The 25,745-nt window shown below is 43.0% G+C and overlaps 1 protein-coding gene and 1 pseudogene across 1 annotated transcript in view; both read right to left on the bottom strand.

Annotated features, from left to right (window-relative positions):
* LOC124795496 overlaps positions 1-25,745 on the bottom strand; it is a 249,762-nt gene that overhangs the window by 171,794 nt on the left and 52,223 nt on the right. The gene's annotated exons all lie outside the window — the stretch shown is intronic.
* On the bottom strand, positions 11,075-11,192 carry LOC124796555 (annotated as a pseudogene).

Here is a 25,745-nt window from a genome sequence, read left to right on the forward strand (position 1 = left end):
TGCAGTCCAAATGGAGTCGTGTGTAATTAACAGAGTGGGCGAATCACTGCGAAGAACGGGTGAAGGATGTCTCAGGATGCGTAGTAACTACATGCAATACTGCCTATAGTGTACTCGTCTTCGTAACAGGAAGATGGAAACGAGAGAACATACTGGCCCAGATCTCAGCAAGTGCTGGTTTCGGACATATCGTTAAGATAACTTTTTTTCAAATTAATAAATCCCGTAAGCGACATTTTTCCTAAAACACCTAGTACATTTATACCCTAAATTCTATTTATTTACTGAAGAACATCTCCAATTTCTTATATTAAATTTTTTATTGTGAAACATGTGACCTTTGAGAAGTAACTATGTCTTCTTAGGGCATTTCTTTCTATTTGTTAGTGTTCAAATAGCAGCCGTCGTCTATTTCGTTTGAAAATTTTTGAAATATCAAAAACGTTTCATTAAAGGAATTTTTTATTTTTTAATAGTTAACACTGTAAATTTGACCGACTCTACATCTAGATGATACACGGATTAACAAAATTAATTGGCGTAGAATGGCCACTACATAGCAGCTTAGCTTTCCTACCCTTTCCAGTACGAGGAAGCATTACAACTCACTGTTATCATCATTTGCTTATTTCGGTTTATGTGTGTGAAAAAATAACATATATGTAGAATTAGAAAAATACAGCACAATGTCTTTTTCTTTCATCTTTTAGTTCCGTTGAGGCTGAAAGTAGGGCGACAGCGGCTGTGTCGAATGAAAAAAAATGAATTGTCTAGGAATACAAGCTGAATGAAACCAACATTTACAGGTGAAGAGGTCAATAAATACAGGTTTGTAGCCGGGGTGAACAGGTAAGAGAAACGAAGAAAAAATTAAATGACATTGGCTAGGCCAGAAGAATTGGAATAACAAAGGAAAATAGTTTGGTGGAAACTAAAAAAAAAATGAAGTAAGACAGAGATGCGACTTACGGTAGGAGCGCCAAAGTGAATTATAAGTCCAAGAATGGCATGCTGACCCTTAACACCGGTGGCGCGTGCAGAGACTGCGGACGGTAACTGAAGTGTTAATGTCGACTGTCAGCATGGGATGAGAAGCACTTGATGTGGTCGACTTCTCTCTCGTATATAAGGAAGATTTGAGAGCAATACCAACATCGATATCAGAGGTGCCTATGAGGTGGCGTTCGACTTGGAGGTAACTGGTTGCACTTCTGGTGGTGGACGAAATTTTCACAGCTAGTGTTTGGCCGGAAAGGGGAATGGATGTGGTGTTGCGGTCCAACAGACTTTGCGCATATGTACTAGATTAAATATCACCTCCATATACCTATCAAGGAGGTTAGAATCTATTCTATCGTTGCAAGAACTGTAAATTCTTTCTTCTGTTATCGGAAGAAGCAGGCAAGTTTTACAAACAGAGAAACGTTCTAATACATATTCAATATGATTCTGTTGTGATATCGACAAGAAATATTACAAATACTCAACACAACTTCAAATAAATTCAGTAAATAAATGTCACATCATCTTCAGTTGCTGTCATTCAGCATTTGTGTGAAGAAAAATTGTAAAATTAGTAGTAAGCAGTAATAATAATTCGTTGAGAGTTAATTCCCATCTACCTCAAGCCACAAGACCCGCTATAATAAGTTTAAGCATCACAATTGACATTCGCCATCTCTCTCACTTTCCAGTACATATTTTGTTTCAGTTGCAGACGACATACTGCGTTCTGGGTATAGGCATGAGGCTGAAACGGATAGACACCCACAGAATATGCATAATGTAATATAACTCCGTCACAACAGGCCTTGGAAGGCCCAACGGTACCGACGAACCAACCGCCGTGTCATCCTCAACTGATAAGTGTCACTGGACACCGATATGGAGGGCTACGTGGTCAGCACAACGCTCTCTCGGGAGTTGTCTGTTTTTGTGACCACAGCCGCCACTTCTCAGTCAAGTAGCTCCTCAGTTGACCTCACAATGGCTGAGTGTGCCCCGTTTGCCAACAGCGCTCGGCAGACCTGAACGGTAACCCATCCAAGTGCTGGTAAAGCCCGACAGCCTTTAACTTTGGCGATCTCACGGGAACCTGTATTACCGCTGCGGCAAGGCCATTGGCATTTGCAATAAACTTGAATAAATCATTATTAAATTTTTAAGTTGTTTCCAATAACATGGCTATTTCAGACGACAAATTCCGATGGAAATCCCCGTTATATTTCTCGCCCTCACTATCCCATAAACCCATTCTTTCTTGCGCTGTACTTAAAAATTGCTCACAATCCATATTTTGCATGTGAGACGCCGCCAGGTTCGACCGTGATTTGAATACCGCCGAACTTCGTCCGAAGTTTGTACGTTCGGACGTCGATGGTTCAAATGGCTGTGAGCCCTATGGGACTTAACATCTGAGGTCATCAGTCCCCTAGAACTTAGAACTACTTAAACCTAACTAACCTAAGGACATCACACACATCCATGCCCGAGGCAGGATTCGAACCGACGACCGTAGCAGTCGCGCGGTTCCGGACTGCGCGCCTAGAACCGCTAGACCACCGCGGCCGGCCTACTTTAAGTGTCTCATTTCCTAATCTAATTCCCTCAGCATCACCCGACTTAATTCTACTACATTCCATTATCCTCGTTTTGCTTTTGTTGATGTCCATCTTATATCCTCCTTTCAAGACACTGTCCATTCCATTCAACTGCTCTTCCAAGTCCTTTGCTGTCTCTGACAAAATTACAATGTCATCGGCGAACCTCAAAGTTATTGTTTCTTCTCCATGGATTTTAATACCTACTCCGAATTTTTCTTTTCTTTCCTTTACTGGTTGCTCAATATACAGATTGAACAACATCGGGGAGAGGCTACAACCCTGTCTTACTCCCTTCCCAACCACTGCTTCCCTTTCATGTTCCTCGACTCTTATAACTACCATCTGGTTTCTGTACAAATTGTAAATAGTCTTTCGCTCCCTGTATTTTACCCCTGCCACCATTAGAATTTGAAAGAGAGTATTCCAGTCAACATTGTCAAAAGCTTTCTCTAAGTCTACAAATGCTAGAAACGTGGGTTTGCCTTTCCTTAATCTTTCTTCTAAGATAAGTCGTAAGGTCAGTATTGCCTCACGTGTTCCAGTGTTTCTACGGAATCCAAACTGATCTTCCCCGAGGTTGGGTTCTACTAGTTTTTCCATTCGTCTGTAAAGAATTCGTGTTAGTATTTTGCAGCCGTGACTTATTAAACTGATAGTTCGGTAATTTTCACATCTGTCAACACCTGCTTTCTTTGGGATTGGAATTATTATACTCTTCTTGAAGTCTGAGGGTATTTCGCCTGTTTCATACATCTTGCTCACCAGATAGTAGAGTTTTGTCAGGACTGGCTCTCCCAGGGCCGTCAGTAGTTCCAATGGAATGTTGTCTACTCCGGGGGCCTTGTTTCGACTCAGGCCTTTCAGTGCTCTGTCAAACTCTTCACGCAGTATCGTATCTCTCATTTCATCTTCATCTACATTCTCTTCCATTTCCATAATATTGTCCTCAAGTACATCGCCCTTGTATAGAGCCTCTATATACTCCTTCCATCTTTCTGCTTTCCCTTCTTTGCTTAGAACTGAGTTTCCATCTGAGCACTTGATATTCATAAAAGTCGTTCTCTTATCTTCAAAGGTCTCTTTAATTTTCCTGTAGGCAGTATCTATCTTACCCCTAGTGAGATAAGCCTCTACATCCTTACATTTGTCCTCTAGCCATCCCTGCTTAGCCATTTTGCACTTCCTGTCGATCTCATTTTTGAGACGTTTGTATTCCTTTTTGCCTGCTTCATTTACTGCATTTTTATATTTTCTCCTTTCATCAATTAAATTCAATATTTCTTGTCTTACCCAAGGATTTCTACTAGCCCTCGTCTATTTACCTACTTGATCCTCTGCTGCCTTCACTTCTTCATCCCTCAAAGCTACCCATTCTTCTTCTACTGTATTTCTTTCCCCCATTCCTGTCAATTGTTCCCTTATGCTCTCCCTGAAACTCTGTACAACCTCTGGTTCTTTCAGTTTATCCATGTCCCATCTTCTTAAATTCCACCTTTTTGCAGTTTCTTCAGTTTTAATCTACAGGCCATAACAAATAGATTGTGGTCAGAGTCCACATCTGCCCCTGGAAATGTCTTACAATTTAAAACCTGGTTCCTAAATCTCTGTCTTACCATTATATAATCTATCTGATACCTTTTAGTATCTCCAGGGTTCTTCCATGTATACAACCTTCTTTCATGTTTTTTAAACCAAGTGTTAGCTATGATTATGTTGTGCTCTGTGCAAAATTCTACCAGGCGGCTTCCTCTTTCATTTCTTAGCCCCAATCCATATTCACCTGCTACGTTTCCTTCTCTCCCTTTTCCTACACTCGAATTCCAGTCACCCATGACTATTAAATTTTCGTCTCCCTTCACAATCTGAATAATTTCTTTTATTTCATCATACATTTCTTCAATTCCTTCGTCATCTGCAGAGCTAGTTGGCATATAAACTTGTACTACTGTAGTAGGTGTGGGCTTCGTATCTATCTTGGCCACAATAATGCGTTCACTATGCTGTTTGTAGTAGCTTACCCGCATTCCTATTTTCCTATTCATTATTAAACCTACTCCTGCTTTACCCCTATTTGGTTTTGTGTTTATAACCCTGTAGTCACCTGACCAGAAGTCTTGTTCCTCCTGCTACCGAACTTCACTAATTCCCACTATATCTAACTTTAAGCTATCCATTTCCCTTTTTAAATTTTGTAACCTACCTACCCGATTAAAGGATCTGACATTCCACGCTCCGATCCGTAGAACGCCAGTTTTCTTTCTCCTGATAACGACATCCTCTTGAGTAGTCCCCGCCCGGAGATCCGAATGGGGGACTATTTTACCTCCGGAATATTTTACCCAAGAGGACGCCATCATCATTTAATCATACAGTAAAGCTGCATGCCCTTGGGAAAAATTACGGCTGTAGTTTCCCCTTGCTTTCAGCCGCTCGCAGTACCGGCACAGCAAGGCCGATTTGGTTATTGTTACAAGGCCAGATCAGTCAATCATCCAGACTGTTGCCCTTGCAACTGCTGAAAAGGCTGCTGCCCCTCTTCAGGAACCACACGTTTGTCTGGCCTCTCAACAGATACCCCTCCGTTGTGGTTGCACCTACGGTACGGCTATCTGTATCGCCGAGGCACGCAGGCCTCCCGACCAACTGACTGCGAGAAAGGAAGTGCTGTGCTGTGGAAATGTGCGGTTTATTCTTTCTTCTCGCAGTCAGTTTTAACTTAAATATCAGGTCATTTAAAACGTTAACCAATTTTTTCTTCCACATATATTCTTTCTCCCTACATATAATTTTACATAGAATCTGTTTATGTAGTGTGAAGTTCTGTTTCCTTAGTCGTATTCAGTTTGATGAGCAATGTCGTACTTAATGGCTTACTGACTTACGAACGGAATATTTCTATCAACAAGAGCACCCATACGACAATTTATATAGGGCCAAGATCTGAGAACATGGAGTATTTTTTATATTTTGGAAGATGAACAGTGACTTGAAAGTAGTCTTTAAAAGTGGCAGGCTCGACCCTGTTGAAAACTTGCGTATTACCGACGTTTGAACTAATTTCTTCAAAGAAAAACACCTGACTATACTATTTTTTTTTTCTTTTCCCTGAGAGTCAGGGGGAAGGGGAGGCGCGGCTCATCCAAAACTTGGCAATCCTACCCGTTTACAGATCAAAACTATGAGAAACACTGACACTGAACTTACTATCTTCACAGATCCTGCAGCCTGAGGTGTCTCTCCTGTTCACCCTATATTAATGATCCTAACAGATTTACTCACTCACTTTAACTGACATTTCCCAATCGAGCTTTCATTTATAATAACAATAAACAAGGCTCAAGGTCAGAGAGAGATGGGAAGAGGAGATGGACAAGAGGGAGGGGGACAAAATGGACTGAGAGGGGGCAGGTAGGAGATGGACAGAGAGAGGAGTAAGGAGGAGATGGAGAGAGATCGGGGGAGAAGGAGTTTAGGAAATACATACAATTTCGATACGTATTTAGCAATTGCGATTCTCTTATATTTATAGCAAAATTTTTTATTGCCTCACTTCGGGTCCTAGCAGTTCTCGTCAAGATCTTCACAATGGCAGCCGAATCAATGTCCTATCTAAAAGCGTTTCCACGCTATATCAGTTTATAACTTTACCCAAAGCTCATTAATAAGAATCACCCGCTTGTGCCTACACTGCGCTATATCTATTCCGTTGTGGACTCAACCAATGTTTACGCGTTATTAGTCTCGCACTTATTATCGATTGAAACATGACGCCATTTTGCCACGCAACAAAGTTCGACCGACGAATGACACACGTTTTCACTCAAAACAGAATGCTGTTTTCTGAATCGTCCTCATCGAAACGAATATGAGTAGGAGAATCTTTAGTCATCAATGAATTGTAAATGTAAATAGAACATTTTTAGCAGCAAATGTTTAATTTATATATAAACGTTTATAACAGAAATACTAGAATTGGGCAAGTATGAGGAAAACTGGACATAGCATCTGTAACGTACTTCATGCATCAAATAATAATAAGAACCAGAAGACTCTGGAGATCGATTTATAAGGAAAAAATCAGCAATTAAACCGAAGGTTGATTTGAGAAGTGGAGTGCTGTACTACGCATGATTCCTCTGGATGTACCATTAGAGGCCTCCGACATGAGAACTATCTAATCCAACCGGATAGCTGCAGGTAATCCGAAGCACTGTGCAAATGTTTTTTGTTGATATGTTACGAGTGGATATCTGGAATCCATTTGCTGTAGTAGCATGAGAGGAACGGCGTTCCTACGTTATTTATTGGCAAACGATAAGAAAAGGTGTTTTGATGTTACCTTGCATACAGAGAAATTGACACATTATGTCTTACGATTCAAAAAATTAAATATCTTTATTCTTCTATAAGTATGAATTTTTTTCCATGTTCTGAGCTGTACAGTACCGATGAGACGCCGTGCTCCAAAACGGCAACGTTACATTCTTCAGACTAATTCTCTGCATGACAGTGGCGACACGTTACGAAAATAAATCAAAATGGATATGGAAATGCGCAGTATTATTCCATCCATGTTGGTGACAGAGAAGGAAACGAAATTCGTTGAAACGCATATCGTGGAGAGCTGGGCGTTGAACGCTTGCTACTTCGTGACATTTATTATGGGCTAAGACTATCATGTGGTACAGCACGAGCTAACAAAGCATTGTGAGATCACGTGCCAGGGGCGTATAAATAACGCTACAGATGAGAACACGTGTGTGTCACAAAAGAGGAAGGGAAGGAATATTCTCGCAGAAAAGAAAATGGTGTTCCCTAAAAGCTGAAATGTACGTAAGTTTCTGCAAGGACAAAAATGTCGTGAAGGAGACGATATTTGTGGTTCAAAAGACAGATGTAAGACATGCCTTCTTTTTGTACTAACAATTTGCCCTTTCCGCATTGGTTCCTTTCTTTTGACTAGGTTTTAGATTATTTCCATAACGAGAGTGGTTTCAATGTCTAAATCTCTTTATGGCAACAAAATATTATCTCATATTCAGTTTATATAGCTAAGGGGGCGGAGGTACGTAAGGCTTTGAAACCTTGCATATCCCTGATCATATGCAATGTAAACTAGGTCTTTTGTTTCCAACTTGAACTATTGTAGTTTCGTAAGATGTAGTAAGTCTAGAATCGGCAACAGAAAAGCACTGAGAGGCAGCAGGACGGCTACTCCGTGTTCTCTTCCTCTCAAGAGATCAAGTGTTTAGGGCAGGGGCGGGCAAACGTTGCACGCGGCTCATGAGCGCACAGCGCTGCACGTGTGCTGCTCGCGTGCAGTCGTCGACAGTGGCGACAGCCGGCAGGTTGCGGCAGTGTAGTACCAGGCTAAGCTGCGGACCTTGATGCAAAGCGACCACTACGTAGTGAACATTGTACTTGAAGTACCGGAAAATGCAGAGTGAAGCAAGGAAACGGAGAAGTGGAGATTTGCTATCTTTTAAAAAGTAATGGGAAAATCAATTTTTCTTTGTACAAAAACGTGAAAATTCGAAATGTTTAATATGTGGCAGTATTCTCGCTGGTCAGCGGAAGTTTAGTATTGAACGCCATTATAATAAATTTCACAAGGACGAGTACAATTTATTGTCAGATTCTGAGCGGATGGGGAAATTGACTGAACTTAAGAAGAGCGATCTGACGATACGAGATGAATCTGACGTAAGTTGCTGCAGGTACGAGAGATCTGCGACTTTCTTTCGTCGTGTCTCCCATCTAACTGATTTTACATTTTATGGAGCACTGTTTTCAATTTTTCAGGACGACAACAATGATAGCCCAGCGGTACGTGCCAAGTTATAAGATTGCGCTTAATATAGCGAGATCTGGAAAACCATTTGCTGAAGGTGAGTTTATAAAGGAGTGCATCAATGACGCTGCTGATTTACTTTGCCCACTGAATGCAAGTCAGTTTCGAGCTATCACTCTTTCTCGGCGGACTGTAAGTCGTCGTATAAGTGCCACGGCAGGTGACGTTTAGCGTCAATTAAGGAGTGCAGTGCAGGAGCTTATTGCATTTTCTATCGCACTTGATGAATCCACAGATATTTCAGACACCGCGCAATTAGTGATTTATGTCCGCGGCGTGGACACTGCTCTGCTCATAACAGAGGATTTTGTAGATATGATATCTTTAAAAAGCACGACCACCGGCGCGGACATCCTAAAAGCCGTTGAAGAAGCTGGCTTAAACTGGGAACGTTTGGTGTCAGTGACAACAGACGGAGCACCTGCAGTGAAAGGGGAACAAATGGAATTTGTTGGATTACTCAGAAAAAAGCTACAGCGCACAGAAGAATCATTGTACAGCATCCACTGTATTTTGCACCAAGAAGTACTCTGTGCAAAAGCAGCAAAACTGGGGGACGTCATGCAAGTGGTTATTCGGGCAGTTAATTATTTGAGATGCCACGGGCTTACACATAGACAGTTTCACACATACTTAGCTGAAATTGGGGAAGAGTACGGTGACATACCTTACCACAGTGAAGTCCGCTGGCTTAGCCGCGGTAATGTTCTCAAAAGATTTTTTGAGCTGAGAATACCAATAAATCAGTTCTTAAAGGACAAAGGAAGGTACGACCCCAAGTTAGAAGATCCAGAGTGGGTTGCCGCCCTTGCATTTTTAGTGGACATTACCGGACACATGAATGCACTGAACACAAGTTTACAAGGAGAAAATCAGCTAATTTGTGAAATGGCTGAAAAGGTGCAAGCTTTCACTAGCAAGCTTGATCTGTGGGAAAGACAGCACTCATCAGGGAACACAGTACATTTCCCTACTCTGTCTACTGTGTGAGAACAGAATTGCAAAGAATATGTTTCCGTACTTAGTGCAATAAAAGAGGAATTTCTCAAGCGATTTGGGGATATATCATATTTATCCCAAGCATTTGAATGGCTCTCGAGACCATTTGCTGTTTCTGTAGATGATATTCATCCCAATTTGCAAATGGAATTAATAGATCTACAGTGTAATTCACGTCTGAGAGACAAGTTCCTTTTGGCAAGACGTGTAATAGACTTTTATCACGACTTTCCACAGCAAGAGTTTCCTCGTCTCCATCGTGAAGCCGCGAAGAAAATGTCAGTGTTTGGCTCGACATACGTTTGTGAGAGATTTTTTTCTGTTATGAAAATTAATGTCTCGGTTAAGAGCAAACATCAGTGATGGAAATTTACGTAACTGTTTGCGTTTGTCTGTATGTAGAAGTTTTGTTCCAGATATCAAACGTATTGTAAACTCCACCTCTGATAATTAAATAAAACGTATCGTAACGTAAAAGGCACTCTTTCGAACCATGATTTCTTTCAAGCACTCCTACTAACCTTATTCCTTCATTCAGTAAAGCAAGCTAGCAAACAAACCGCATTACAGAGGAAGGAGTGGAGAGACGGTATTGTGGGAAGGGAAGAGAAGCGGGTGGCCAGCTTGCCCCGGTGTGCACGCGGAACACCTATTAACTGCACGCGTGCAAGTGCACCGCACACGTGCAGGATTCCTGCCCGCCCCTGGTTTAGGGCATCACGGTCTCTGGCCAAAGAAACACAGCGATACTCCTGTATCAACGGTTAACGTCGCATCAGAAGTTATAACAATTCTTCAACGTTACGTTGAAATGGAATGAAATTCTAACTTCGGTAAGTGTGTTGATGTTTATTCCCAGACACAAAGCTTCTATTGACATGTATATTGTGTTCGTCAAAAGAGTAAGTCAACTGGCGATTAGCCAAACTTTCGCCTACATGAGGAAGCACGTCCTTAACAAGATCGTCCTCCGTGTATCCAACGCGTCGACATTCCGTAAACTCCAGCTGAGATATTGCCCCTTCTCTTCCCTATTTCCCCTCCTTAAAGATGGGTGCTGCAATGTCGACTGACACTGGACGTCGACGAAACGCCATGCTACAGAACGGCAAGATTCCGTCAGATGGCAAGTGATTCACACAGGACAAGGTCAACATCACACCACGTCACTCTGTCCAGCGCGAGGTAGCCGCGCGGTTTAGGGTGTCTTGTCACGTTCCGCGTGGCTCCCACCGTCGGAGGTTCGAGTCCTCCCTCGAGCATGGGTGTGTGTGTGTGTGTCGTCCTTTGCGTAAGTTAAAGTTAGATTAAGTTGTGTGTAAGCTTAGGGCCCGATGACCACAGCAGTTAGGTCCTGTAAGACCATACCATAAATTTCCAAAAAAATGTCCAGAACTTAGCTTAACTTTACTTAACACCTCCAGAATATGCCATGAAGGCCCAACGGTACCGACCGGCCGCCGTGACATCCTCAGCCCACCGGCGTCACTGGATTCGGATATGGAGGGGTATGTGGTCAGCACACCTCTCTAGGCCGTATGTCAGTTTCCGAGACCGGAGCCACTGCTTTTCAGTCAAGTAGCTCCTCAGTTTGCCTCACAGGGGCCAAGTGCATCCCGCTTGCCAACAGCGCTCGGCTGACCGGATGGTCACCCATCCAAGTGCTAGCCCAGCCCGACAGCATTTAACTTCGGTGATCTGACGGGAAGCGGTGTTATCACTGCGGCAAGGCCGTTAGCTCCAGCACTTAGCGATGAAGAGAAAATTACGAGTCACCATCCACCTCACATAGCACCGAAATTTAGCTTCAGTGTTAAGGAATTATCAATAGTAGTAGCTGCATTTATTAACGGCGAAATCGAAATTCATAGTGTTATGGTATAGAATCTAGACAAAACTCTCACGAAAAACTCTGCACACTGAAAAGAACTGAAAGACTAAGGAAAGTGTCGTTCAAACATTCTAATGCAACACATTATTTGTTTGCTGCAGAAGAGGTATACAAGTACACTAATTAACAAATTCAATAAGGATATTTACAGTGTAGCATGTAACACCTCCCTTTAGTCTGATGAGGTCGGCGACCCGTCGTGAGGTGGGCCGTCCTGATCCATGTCCCTCAACCACCACTCACGGAGACTGCTCGGAGCTAGGTCCAAGACGCGCACATCTAGCCCCTTGGATGGACACAGTCGGGAGTGCAGATGGCCTGTATCATCAGAGTGCTGTACGAGAACAGGAACACGTATCAGAAAGTAGCTTCGATTTGACTACATATCTATCAGGGGCACCATTTAAACTCATGTAAACATCTCCTAGTTTCTACAGCACTACCTTAACGGTACCAAGTGGCCAAGCGCATTTGCGTTGCCTAGGGTGGTTTCTGAAGTACCTTACCAGTGACGTGTAGAACGAATAATCAGTGAGGGAGACCTTTTCTCACACTTTCAGTTTATAATGGTAGTGTTAAGGTATCCCAATTAATCTCTGAATCCAGTGACAAGTACGCGTTCCAGCTAGCAGATTTTGTACCCCTAAGCGCGGAGTCGGTTCTGGATTGTATGGAGGTTCATTGACTGTTTTCCCACAATAAATTGGTGAGTGATTTACATTGCCTCACTAAAAAAGTGAAGCACCAAGAAGACGCAATCACATGTAATTGTAGCTTCGTACATATACGCACCATCGGCGGATATGTAAGTGATCACAGTTGCAGCTATCTGTGACAGGTAGCACTGCCACCGATGGGCATTAGTGCTATTCGTGTTTAGTATTGATTGCAGGCCTGATAGGGTATGTAAGGAGCGTGAACAGTGGCAGATGTTGACCGATCGCTATGAAGGTCACGAAGATGCCGCGTACACGTGTGAAACAGCCTTATCAACAACTGACAGAGTTTGAAAGGACCTTTATTGTGGATCTCCATTTGGCCAGCTGGTCATATCGTACAATATCCAGGTTTGTGGGGCATTCGGATGTGATGGCGACCTATGTTGGACTGTATGGGAACGTGAGGGCAGACATACTCGGCGACAAGGTTCCGATCGACCACATGTACCATCACAAGGAAGGATTCCCATCTAGTGCATCAGGCGTATCATCACCCCTTCACGTCTGCACCAGCAATCCCAGAAGAACGTATTGACTCCTTGCAACATTGTCATCCTACGCCATTGGTTGGTGATTAGCAGCAGCTACTCTAGTGAATTACTGTCCCATGTATTGACTACTTTGAACATCACAAGACAAATGACTATGACTGCTGATGAATGGCTTCACACTGCGTTCAGCGATGAATCGTAGTTCTCCACTAACCTGGACCACCGGCGAGTATGGCGACGACCTGGGAAGAGGTTCCATTCTTCCACTCTCTTGAGGAGGCACAGCGGTGTTGCTCCTGGCGTCTTAGTGTAGGAATCTGTCGCGTATGACTTCAGATGACAGTTGGTGGTGACTGAGGGACTCTGATAGCACAACGGCCCCTCTCAGGCATGTTGTATCCTCAACAGTTACCTCTCATATGACAGTATCGTGTTGTCATTTTCCAACAGAGCAATGTTCGTCGATAATGGCACATGTCACTATGAAATGTCTGCGTGATGTTGAGGTACTTCCGTAGCCAGCAGGGTGCTTAATATGTCTTCGATATAATACATGTGAGACTAGCTTGGACGTCAGCTCCGTCCTAGTGCTTATATCCAGGGGTCTCAAGGATCAGTTACTATGGTTGTGGGTTATCTTACCTCAGAAGAGCATACAATGGCTTTATGGCACCCTTCCTTACCGAATCAGTGTAAAAATCCAGGCCAGAGGGGTGCATTGTCATACTGGTAAGTGGGCCCAGACTGCCAAGTTCTTTGTTCATTTTATTAAATGTTTTGATAACTGAAATAGGGTCGTATACGTTTTCAACCGGCGAAGATTCATGTAAGGGGAGGTAGGACGTCAAAAATTTAAAAGAATTATGTTATTCAAAAATATGCCTATTTTGTAGCGCACATCATCCTGAAAAGTTTGATGTATAAAACATATATATTTGAGAGATTATAAGGCACGTTATTTGATCTTAAGTGTACCACACCCCTTTGGACAGCATACTTTTGTCATACGTAAGTGTATTTCGCTCTGTAGAATTCGGATGTTTATATTTGCGCCAGAAATTGTCATACGTGAAACAAAGGACTATTGATATCGATATTTGCTCTGCTGCTATCGACATGCATTGTTTTGATCGCTGATGGGAAAGAAATAAAAAGGGGGAGGGTGACTGACGGATGCAGAAATTGACAAGCTACACACATATTATGGCTTGGCAATGTCAGCCCCGACAGCTGAGTGGTCAGCGTGACGGGTTGCCGTCCTACGGGCCAGGCTTCGATTCCCGGCTGGGTCGGGGATTTTCTCCGCCATCCGGCGCGCAAGTCGCCCAGTGTGGCGTCGAATGTAATAAGACCTGCACCAAGGCGGCCGGACCAGCCTCACAGGGGGCCTCTCTGCCAATGACGCCAAACGCTCATTTCCATTTCACGGCTTGGCAATAAGAAGGAACACAGGGGACTTGAAAAATATGATGCAAGCAGTTTGAGCTTTATACTTCCGCAAAATGTCCACAGACAAGAACCCTATGCACAACCTGTGCCCAAAAGGAAGTGAATCATGGTGTGGCTACCAAAGGTCAGTTGCTGGTGCTGAAGAAATGTCTAGCAACTGCTGTAATGGAAGCCATCGAACCTATATTCAGGGACCTTGCAAATGAAAACTTATTGAAGAAGTGTCTTCATGGCGGTACCCAAAACCCAAATGAAAGTTTGAACCAATGTGTATGGAAAAGATTGCCGAAAACCATTTTTGAGGGAAGAAATGCACATGCTATTGGTATTTATGATGCAGTTTCATGTTTTAATGACGGTGTGCGAAGCAGGAAATATGTTTTAGAGAAAAGAGGAATTAAGCCCGGAGTGAAATGCATCAAAGCTTTGTATGCGATAGACAGAGAGCGTCTAGTGAAAGCAGACAAATCATTTCTGGAGGCAATAAGATCAAGAAGAGTGCATCATAGGAATGTGAAAAGGAAAAAAACTGCTTTATAAGACGAAAAAGAACCTGCTTATGGTCCTGGACGGTTCTAAAAGAACGCCAAATACAAGCAGAAACTTTAGCGGCCATTTTCCGAAAAACACAAATTTCTGTACTTAAGTTCATGTAACGTCCAAAATAAATATCCTATTGCTTTCAAACTTGGTGTGCTTATTAAACACAAACTCCTTAATGCAAAACTCTAGAATTTTCTAAATCTGTTAAAAACTATGATAAAAATTTAGATAATGAACTTTAAAAATTGAGTTTCTTTCCACGCACAAGGTTTAAACTGTAACAGCTCATTCATTTTTTCTTAAATTAAATAAATTCTAAATTTTCATACAACTGTAAGTATGGTTTGTACGTTGTGCAAAATTCATCGAAGAATCTCTCTTACCTATAAAGAAAAGTGTTCCTATAGCAACAAATGCAGTCAATACTAAGTGAAAAAAAGATGAAATTTCACATGTAAAAATAAAAATATTTTGTTTTGTTTTTGAACTTCCACTGCTATTAGTTTGAATTCTGAATTCTTCCTGGTCATGCTGACATAGTTTTATGGATTTATTTGTCAAAGTACAGACAGTGGAAATTAAAATGTCCTGTGGCGCCCCTCCTGCCCCAAGTTGGCTCATTTGAAGTCCTATTCCCCTTAATTCCCTCCTCTCCTTCTTGCTGCTTCACTTCCTTTATCAGGCTGCGTACTTCTCCGTGGCCCTCCTATATTCATTCACAACCGACAAGAAACGGTGTCACGTGGCAAGACAGGTCCCTCCATTACCATGGAGATCGAGAGTTCCATACCTACGTCATCCACTTCGCTATCAAATGCTATGATGTCGAATGTCTTTTTCACTTCCCCCCCCCCCCCCCCACTGTCATTTCGACGGATAATATAAGGTCAGACAACATCCTAGTCGCGTGACTAGATGTATTCTGCGCCCGTGGGGCAGGACCGCACTCTGTTTCGAAGACAGCAACTACAATTCCTTTACTCTTAGTTATCTAGGGCATAACAACAGTTAAAAGGCCAAACACATTGTTTACTGCTTTGTCCCACGGGTATCGCTCGCCTTATAAATGCGAAATGACGACAAAAAATTGTTTCTTTTTGTCTTTGATTAACGTTTGCTGTTATATCATTGAAATAATTTTCAGTAAAAGAAGTTCTGGTATCAGCTTATATTCTTATTTATGCACAGACTTGCTGTTGTTCATATGCTGCAAAATCCTAATATTTTTCTTGCTTCCCGTTTTGTTGGAGAACTCTAGTAGGCAGAACATTAGCTCTTCGTGCAATCATCGCAATTTGTCTCGAAGGAAAAAAAAAGCACAAGTAGTGAAACAAGGACTGGAAAGCATCAAAAGCGCAAAATCCGTCAACAAGAAAAAATGGCGAAAAACATGCTGACATCAGATCTTTGCAGACGGGAGGACTGCTTTAGATCAGACGACCAAGTGAGGCTGTCGTCTTGTCAATGTCATAACATTCTCTCGAAGAATGTTTACGTTTCGTGACGTCAAAAGTCCTTCACTGTTCCTTGCTCTCGTTGTTGATGCGAAGGCCGCCATTTGAAACGCAGTGTGCCCTTTTTAAGCGTGAAACTTTGTGACATGGCATGCAATTAGAGTTGACCTTTAGACGACACCCGACTGGCAGCCCCGCATCTGTTGTTATTGTTATAGCTGGCTTTTAAACCGGTTAATAGGCACTAGCGGCTAGAAAGACCACACACCTTGAGCCACTTAAGTTCTACGCCTGCGCGAACAGGCATCGAGAGCAAAATTTTCGGTGCCGAGTGCTAGGCACTTATTTACCGGTAAATTTGAAGTTGGCCTAAGTCAGGGTGAAGTATGTACGGGCACATACCAGTACGTACAAAATTCCGTACAGAACAGAAAACTGGTCTTGAAAATAACGTTGCTGAAAATGATGCAACGGACTCATTAGTTATAGACATTGATGCAATGTGTGATGAGGAGACTATGACAGTAACGAAATATTTATCACACTGTTATATGGTATTTTCTCTGTACAACACACAAACTAGGCAATCTGATAACAGTTCAAATGTGTCTGAAATCTTATGGGACTTAACTGTTAAGATCATCAGTCCCTAACCTTACACACTACTTAGCCTAAATTATCCTAGGGACAAACACACACACCCATGCCCGAGGGAGGACTCGAACCTCCGCCGGGAATCTGATAACGTGTCCGCACTTAAATTTGATCTAAAAATCTACGTACATATATACTCTCAACGCATCAGTCGGAGTTATGCGGAGAATTTGTACCACTGTTAGTCATTCCATTTCCTGTTCCTCTCGCAAGAGGAGAGACGAAAAAATGACTGCCCGATTCCGTACGAGCCCTGGTGGTTCTTGTCTTGTCTTTGCCGTCATTAAGCGAGATACAGTAAGATAGTTCTGCATTCTGTCGCAAATGGCGGTTCTCTAAACTTTCTCAAGAGTGTTTTGTGTAAAGAACCTCATCTCTCCAAGGATTCCCATTTGAGTTCATGGCGCACTTCCGCAGCACTCGCTTGTTGATCGCACCTTCCGATTACAAATCCAGTAGCACCCTTTGAATTGGTTCGATGTTTTCCTTGAATCAGATGTGTAAAAGATCCATACACTCGATCAGTACTCTAGAATGAATCGCACAGGTGTTGTGTATGTCGTCTCCTTTGTAGCTGAGCTACTACTTCGCAGCATTCTCTCAATAAACCGAATTCGATCTTTAGCATTCTCTAGAATCGACATTACCTGCCCGAACCATTTCACACCATTTTGCAACTTTTCGCTTCGATATTTAATCGAAGTGACTGTATCAAGCAACCTATCGCTAATACTATATTCGAATATTACAGACTACTTATCACACCCACCTACAGTACAATGGCATTACACTCATGAAAATGTCATCAATACCACTTTAGTTCCTGATCTGTTAGTCTGTTTTCTTGTTTCTCCTAGTAGTTACCAACATGCATCTCTTCATATGTCGATGATCAACCCTAAGTTCTTGGAGGATTTAGCATGAAAAGTCCATGTATCACAGCTATAATTTGTAACTGCTTGCACACATTGATTTAAAGCGACGCTTCAGACATATCGAAACCCTAGTTTCGAGAACTTTAACTGAAACGCGTCTAGCTTTTTCTTCTTTCTTCTGCATGAATTATACATTTTCTTATTACGCTCTCTTGGTTAAAACGATTGATTAGTTCACCTTTTCCTCTGTTTCCTATGTCTCTTCTGTCCACAGGGTAGTAATGCGTCATTAATTTTGGTACTCTGTGCTCTAGCTTTTTAATCCCCTATTTTCTTCCAGTACTTCTACCTATTTCGTTCTACTGCCCTACGTCAAAAATTCGTCTACTGATACTATGATTCAGTATCATAATTCGTACTCAAACCTACTTTCAAACTTGTTCTTTCAAGATCTTTTTTCAATTGCAGAGTATTATGTGCACTGGAAGCAAAACTAGGATGGTTCTGATATATTGCATTAAAGCCTCTTCTCTCCTTGTTTCCCAGTTTAAAAATTTAAAAACTTCCATTAGGGATGGTCGAAATGTGGCCGAAATATCGCTCACCGTCTGCAAGGTCCTGTCTGTTTCGCTATATCCACTTATAAACCCAATTTGTTCCTTCGTCTGAACAAAAATGTTTCCCTACCCGGTTCATGAGAATTTTAGTACATGTATAGGGTGTCCATAAAGTTCTCCTATCATATCAAAAAATCATAATTTGGAAACTATTAAAGGTAGAGAATTGTGGTTTGTTGTAAAGCGTTTAGCACCTCTTTAAGTTTTTTTTCTTTTTCCTTTGTTGCAGATTTAATTTGAAGTGCAGAAAAATGGCGGCAGACAACGTTGGTGTGGAAATATCGACGCCGCTGTGGGAGCGCACCACCGGTAAAAACATGCATGATGAAATGCTTCAAGATCTTTAAACAGAGAGGCAGTGTCAAAGGCCTCCTATGATTGGGTCTCCGCACTCTCTCGATATCACGCCATTATGCATCTTTTTGTGGAGTTACGTCGAAAAAAATAAATGTTCCATGGGATTCATGTCGGGCGATCTGGAAGGCCAAATCATTCACTCTCACTGTCCCGAGTGAACAAACCAATCATCAGCACTTGTGGCCCTGTGTCATGACATCCATGGATGGCTGCAAATGTTCTCCAAGTAGCTGAACATAAACATTTCCAAATCAATGAGTGGTTCAGTTGGACCAGAGGTCCCACTCTACTTCGTGTAAACACAGTCCACACACTAGTCAGTGACATGGCTTCCTTTGTGCACGAATCTATGAAGCAAACGGAATAGTGGATGCTGCGATGCTGACACGTACTTGGACAGAACTCCAATATGTTCGGTGAGCAACGAATGGGGCGCACATTACAATTTTGAACTCTACTACACGTCTTATAACAAATCACGTCCTCTCCGAGACATGCTAGCCAATTTTGTCTATTTCAGCATTTTCTTAGTTGTTATCACTTGTTTGAAACATTCGAGATCTGTTTAAACGCTCCCTTATTCCACATGGGATTAAATTTTCTTCTTACTTTATTTTCCATCAGTAACATATTTTTATGTCTGCGTAAGTACATTTGGTCAAACAAAGACTTCTTTAGTCTGCGTAAGAGTCATTACAGAAATAATGCCTATACACTCATCAGTCTGAACATTATGACCACCTGCCTAATAGCCCGTATGTACACCTTAGGGAGGATTACAGCGGGGACGCGACGTGGCATGGATGCAATGAGGCCTTTATAGGTCACTGGAGGACTTTGGTACCACATCTGCACACACAAGTCACTTAAATCCAGTAAATTCCGGGGAGGACGACGATGAGCTATGACGCCACGTTCAATTACATCCCAGATGTATTCGATCGGGTTCAGATCTGGCGAGTTGAGGGGGCCGCCACATCAAGTGGAAGTCACCACTGTGTTCCTCGAACCACTCTGTCAACTCCTGGCCTTGTGATACGGTGCATTATCTTGTTGAAATATGACACTGCCGTCGGGAAACATGAGCGTCGTGAAGGGATGTACGTGGTCTACAACTAGTGTACGACCCTCCTGGGCCACCTTGGTGTCTTGCACGACCTCCACTGGACCCGTGGACGCCCACACGAATGTTCCCCAGAGCGTCTACATCTACATCTACATCCATACTCCGCAAGCCACCTGACGGTGTGTGGCGGAGGGTACCCTGAGTACCTCTATGGGTTCTCCCTTCTATTCCAGTCTCGTATTGTTCGTGGAAAGAAGGATTGTCGGTATGCTTCTGTGTGGGCTCTAATCTCTCTGATTTTATCCTCATGGTCTCTTCGCGAGATATACGTAGGAGGGAGCAATATACTGCTTGACTCTTCGGTGAGGGTATGTTCTCGAAACTTTAACAAAAGCCCATACCGAGCTACTGAGCGTCTCTTCTGCAGAGTCTTCCACTGAAGTTTATCTATCATCACCGTAACGCTTTCGCGATTACTAAATGATCCTGTAACGAAGCGCGCTGCTCTCCTTTGGAGTCGCCGCCAGCTTGTCTCCGTCCCGCTGTACAGGTGTCAGGGAGCTGTTCCGCAGGAAGACGACGCATTCGCACCCTCCCATCGGCATGATAAAGAAGGTATCGGGATTCATCACACCATGCCACGCTCTGCCACTACTTCAACGTCCAGTGCCGATGGCCACGTGCACATTTCAGTCGTAGTTGCCGATGTCGCTGTGTTAATGTTGGCACAGGAATGGGTCGTCGGCTGCGGAGGCCCATCGTTAGGAGTGTTCGGTGCACTGTGTGTTCAGACAGCATCGAAGTCTGGTGTTAATGCCGCCACAGTCCGCCGCCTGTCTGGTTTACCAGTCTGCTCAATCTACGACGTCCGACATCTGTAATGAGGTGCGACCGCCCACCCTCACAATGTCCGAACTTCATTTCACGTTGGTTTCGCCACTTGTTGAAGACACTCATTACAGCACTCCTCGAACACCCGACTAATCACGCAGTTTACGAAATGATTGCGCCCAGCCTCTGGGCGATCAGGGCCTGCCCTCGGTCAAACTCCGTTAGTATGTGCGCCTTCCCCTTTCTAAATTGAAATGGTTCGAATGGCTCTAAGCACTGTGGGCCTTACCATCTGAGGTCATCAGTCCCCTAGACTTAGAACTACTTAAACCTAACTAACCTAAGGACATCACACACATCCATGCCCGAGGCAGGATTCGAGCCTGCGACCGTAGCAGCAGCGCGGTTCTGGACTGAAGCGCCTAGAACCGCTCGGTCACAGCGGCCGGCTCCCCTTTCTAAACACAGACAGAACGCTCACTTATGCTGCCCGTACCCTGCGAGTGACTCACCAGCAGTCATTCCTCGCCAGTTGACGATGCTATCATTTCCTAGACGGCTTTACAACGATAGTAGGTCGGTGGTCATATATTCTGGCTGATCAGCGCACGTTTTGCACCAATGTCAGTGTAATCTTTTGTAAAATACGTCTTTATAGTTGTCCAGTAACGTTTCCCTGGTTCTCAGTGGCCGTTTCCCAACATAGTGGGGATTTGCAATTTCACCTAACTTACGAATACCATTAGTGTTCAGCTGACGACTGTCTCTGTTAACGGCGGCAGAAAGCTCTTCAAGAGATGGACAACGGCTACCTCGTATGGGGTGATAACTTGGCGGATTAGCCTGGTAGACTCGTGTCACGATTGTAGGGTACACGAGGTAACACTTCACAGCTATATCCGCACAGATACGACACTGTTTGTGTACGAGAGAGTGTGGTTTGGCCTCGAGCGGCTGACGTCGGGCTTTTTGCATTTTTTTTTGTCTGTTGTTCAATTCACTATAACACACTCCTGTGACACTTTGTGCACATGGAACTCTGAGTGCAGAGATGATTCCGTGATAATCATACGCAAAGATCGTGATTTTATAGTCCTTTGGTTGATCTGGACGCACTTTTTTCGGCCGTGGGGAAGACTGACATTTCTGCTCTTTCATCAGTGATTTAGACTCCTGCTCCAAGTCTCTAACCCACAGTTCGTCAGTAGAAACCATTTGAAACTAGAGATCTTTACTTTAAAAGTCAGATTATTGTTTCATTAAGGCTGCAATGTCTAAGTGTGTCCGCTTCCGTTCAGCACTCAACCATTCAAGGACCCGTTGAGCAGAAATTTTCCTCTAGTTCACCTCATTTGCAAGAATACGGATTACTGACATTGACGGTATCCTTGTACCTTCAGAACTCTCCTTAGATGTTGCAAGATTATCAGCCAGAAGTTCCATACTCCGTTCATCTGTTGAAGCTTTTGGTCCTCCCAGTCTTTCGTCGTTGCTTATGCTCTCATAAACTTCCACGGAAACGATCAGCCCAATTAAAGACTGTGCTGTGGTCCACAGCTCATCACAAAATTCACCTAAAGCACTGTCGTTTTCCTTCGGATTTTTGTAACGTGAAGTTTTTATCTTATACAATCTTCGGCCAACAAGAGTGAAACTATCCTAGATCATTTAGGACACCATTTCTAATTTTCGTTGTAACAATTGTGAAAATGATGTCGACGGATACAAAACAGGGATCTTCTGCAAGCCTTGCGCTGCATTTGGCAAAACAAACAATACCAACGTATCATACACTAAGCTGTGTTGCCAACCTGTATATTACGTATCAAACGATCCTCTTATAATCAGAGACTTGCACACGTTAAACTTCGTGTATAATTTTATCCAATGTGGTATTCCTAACTCGTTTTAAATAAATTCTCATAATTTCCATTCAGTTATTCTCATTTAGGATCTGCGAAGTTTCGCTGAGTTAATACAAATTCCAGTAAGGTTTCTTTGGAATGAGTCATTGAGCTTTCGTGTCCAGATCGAGCTTTTCTGTTTCGTTTCTAATTATCTCTAATCGATGATCCATTAACACCTAATTTTCCCATTCATTTGACCTTATTTTCCTGGTGTTAGCTTCTTTCTTTAATAGATATGATTTTCCAAAACTTACTGCTCTAGAACAGCTAGACTGCCTCGTTTGAAGTGCTCCAAAAACATAGTCTCGTGCACATTGTTTGTATATAGATCAGAATGTACTTTAATTTGGCAAGTACACACAGCTGAGAAATAGCCTTCTAACTTTCTCTTCTAAGACAATTTCTCGTTTGCTTGTGTGATGTTAACATCTTACTGCCTGTTTATGTCTTAAAACAATAATTCAGATGTCCTGGAAAAATACTATTCTGAACTTGGTCTACTTTCATTAACAAAGTTAGTGTCCGAAATGTATTGCAATTATTGGTCACTTCATTAGGTTTTAACCACTTCCTGTCACATAATTCTAATTAATAATTGCTATCTACAACTCTTACAACGATGACTATGTTGCTATCTCGAAGAACAAAACATCTAACTAGCCTGCAGTTACCGCGCTGCCTGATCGCGCGTAACCACCAATTGGCAATATAAAAACGCTGTGGAGTCCGCTTCCTGATTTGAAGGCGCCACTGACAACTGTTTACAATTAGTATCCCATGGGCACTATGTTCTGGACACTGTTGCTCGACTCCAGCGCTCTCTCTGACTTCTGCGCAATTCACAGTCAAATTAACAGACTGTCTCGTACGCTTTAGATCGGGAAATGTGTGTGGGTTTGCTCACGACGCTAAGTCTGTTTTCAAGGACTTTGTTGTGTGAACTTATGTTTGTACACTGAGGTGACAAAAGTCATGAGAGACCGTCTAATATGGTGTCGGACCCCTTTTTGCTCTGCGTAGTGCAGCAACTCGACGTAACATAGACTCAACAAGTCGTTGGAAGTCACCTGCAAAAATACTGAGCCCTGTCTGTCTGGGTGTAGGATGGTGTGCTCGAACTGACCTTTCAATTATGTCCCAAAATTGTTCGATGGGATTCATGTCGGGCGACGTAGGTGGTCAAAATCATTCGTTCGAACCGTCCACAATGTTAAAATCAGTCGCAATCAATAACTGTGGCTCTGTGACAGGACATCGTTGTTTGGGAACATAAAGTCCACGAATGTCAGCAGGTTGGTCGCTAAGTAGCCGAACGTAATCATTTCCAGTGAATGATCGGTTCAGTTTGACCAGAGGACCCACTCCATTCCATGTAAACACAGCCTACACCTTTACGGAGCCAACACCAGCTTGCATACTGCCTTGTGGGTAACTTGAGTCCATGACTTCATGGAGTCAGTGTCACATTCGAACCCTACCATCAGCTGTTATCAACTGAAATCGGGAATCATCTGACCAGGGCACGGCTTTCCAACCGTGGTACAACATTTATGGTCACGAGCCCAGGAGAGGCGCTGCAGGCGATGTCGTGCTGTCAGCAAAGACACTGTTATCCGTCGTTTGCCATAGGCCAGTAACGACAAATATCGTCGCACTGTCCTATTGGATACGTTCGTCGTACTTCCCATATTGACTTGAGCACTTATTTCACGCAGTGTTGCTTGTCTGTTTGCACTGAAAACTCTACGCAAAAGCCGCCGCTGTCGGTCGTTAAGTGAAATGGTTCAAATGGCTCTGACCACTGTAGGACTTAACATTTGAGGTCATTGGTCCCCTAGAACTTAGAACTACTTAAACCTAACTAACCTAAGGACATCACACACATCCATGCCCGAGACAGGATTCGAACCTGTGACCTTAGCAGTCGCGCGGTTCCAGACTGAAGCGCCTAGAACCGCTCGGAACAGTGGCCGGCCGTTAAGTGACTGCTGTCGGTCACTGCCTTGTCCGTAGTGAGAGGTAATGCCTGAAATCTGGTATTCTCGGTGCACTGTTCACACAGCGGATCTCTAAATGTTGAATTCCCTAACGATTTTCGAAATGGAATGTCCCATGCGTCTAGCTCCAACTACTATACCACGTTCAAAGTCTATTAATTCCCGTCGTGCGCCCATAATGAAGTCGGAAACGTTTTCACATGAACCATCTGAGTACAAATGACAGCTCCGCCAATGAACTGCCCTTTTACTACCGCCATCGATGTATCTGCATATCGCTATCCCATGACTTTTGTCATCTCAGTGTACTTTGCCTTTCTCTAATAAGCGGCGTTTGCCACGTCTTTTAAAGTACTAAGAAATGTACCCCACTTTTAAGAAATGTAATGTGTCGGAGGTAAGTTAGTAAGCTCTCAGTTAATTCTCTTCTTCTCTCACTTTGTAATAATTACAGTAGCTGCTGAATGTTAATCTTATAATGATTATATGACACGAACGAAGTCGAATTCTGTAAAACAAAATGCGTGTTAGTTCCTCCAGGTACCGTACTCTACATGAATTAATGACGAAAATTTAACAAATAATATTAAACCAGACAGCGCTTACGTGCGTAATGTGTGGTGTGTGTTCCCCTTGGAGACAGGCTACTTATAAAAAAGGAAAGAAATGAGAAGAACGTCTCAGGGGACAAATACACTTCATACAATATTGAGCACGTCCGTCTTACCGATTTCTGGTCTAGTAACACTAGTCCACTTGTTAAAACTGGTTTATTTAAGCATTCTGAGCATTGCACATTATCAGAATATCTGGCAATTTTGCCGCCGTGCGCAAACTCTAGGGACTGATCCATGAGAAGAAACGTAACAAAAAAGGTTTAATGAACTTACGTCCGGAAATGCATGGTTTCCTTGCTAGAGACCATTTATTCAATCATACTTTGTTACAGAGTCTGTGGTCTAATACGCGCTGTCGCAGTCGCAGTTAAAGTACGTATGGTTTCCTCCTAGAGGGTACTATTCCTCATACGTCAGACCGTAGCGCCCTCTCCTGCCATAGTAAATAGTAATGTTGTGTCCGACACAATTCTCAGGCTGACTCATCTTGTAGTTGATATGATACAGCGTTGTACACAATGGTCCCGTGTTCGAATCAATAGCTTACCGACCTGGTGTTTACTTACGGAAAGGGAAATGGAAACAAGGCGCAGGCAGCAAGGTTGTATCAGGATACCTATTCCCGTCAGACAGCAACCACAGCATATAATGTTTGCAACAGTGTTTCGCGGTTTGTCTGATACAGGATCTTTTCAGGAAGCAGGAAATCATGAAGGACCTATCCGAAAAGTTCGACACCACATTTTGAGCAAAATGTGGAAGGCGAAAGCCGTGTCAGTAACAGGCAGTTGGCCCGCCAGTACAGGGTTAGCCAGACGAACGTG

Source organism: Schistocerca piceifrons, chromosome 4 (assembly GCF_021461385.2).
Source record: "Schistocerca piceifrons isolate TAMUIC-IGC-003096 chromosome 4, iqSchPice1.1, whole genome shotgun sequence".
Taxonomy (NCBI): domain Eukaryota; kingdom Metazoa; phylum Arthropoda; class Insecta; order Orthoptera; family Acrididae; genus Schistocerca; species Schistocerca piceifrons.